Here is a 646-nt window from a genome sequence, read left to right as displayed (position 1 = left end):
CTAACTTGCCTTTTGGCCATGGTGTTTCGTTGCAGCAATAGAAACTCTAACAAAGACAGCTACGGAGTATGGTAGAAACCAATGTTTCAGAGGCTAAGTCCTGAGTGATATCTGAAATCCAGGCGATGCTGACCTTCAGTACAACAGGGGTGGGAAGAAAGAAGGCATCCAGGTGGGAGGCAGAGGCCAAATGTAGATGGTGAGGGTGGCTCAAGCTGGGAGACGCTTTATTTCCTTCCCATAGGAGCATTGCAGATTCATCTGTGGAGGAAGAAGGGTGCTGTGGGCAGTCTGAGAATTATTGACATAGTAAGACAGTACCCTTTGCTGTCATACAAAAAATTTTAAACCACAATTGCTTTTGCATTTATAATGGCTTTTTGTTCTGGGGAGTCCTGAGGAGTGAACTCAGGGCCTTATACCATGTATTTAACATGCCCTGACTTCTATGTGATTTTATATTTAGGACGTTCTTATGCAGACACTAGACAACAACCTATACATTCTTTAAATACTGCCATATTTTCTTTAATTTTTTTTCCTGATACTGGTAAATCCAGAGGTAATGATAGCAGGCAGAAGACAGTTTCACGCCTAGGGAGATGGTACAGTGGCTCACAGCCCTCTCATACAAGCATGAGGACCT

This window comes from Acomys russatus, chromosome 7, assembly GCF_903995435.1.
Source record: "Acomys russatus chromosome 7, mAcoRus1.1, whole genome shotgun sequence".
NCBI lineage: Eukaryota > Metazoa > Chordata > Mammalia > Rodentia > Muridae > Acomys > Acomys russatus.
Note: the sequence above shows the minus strand (reverse complement) of the source record.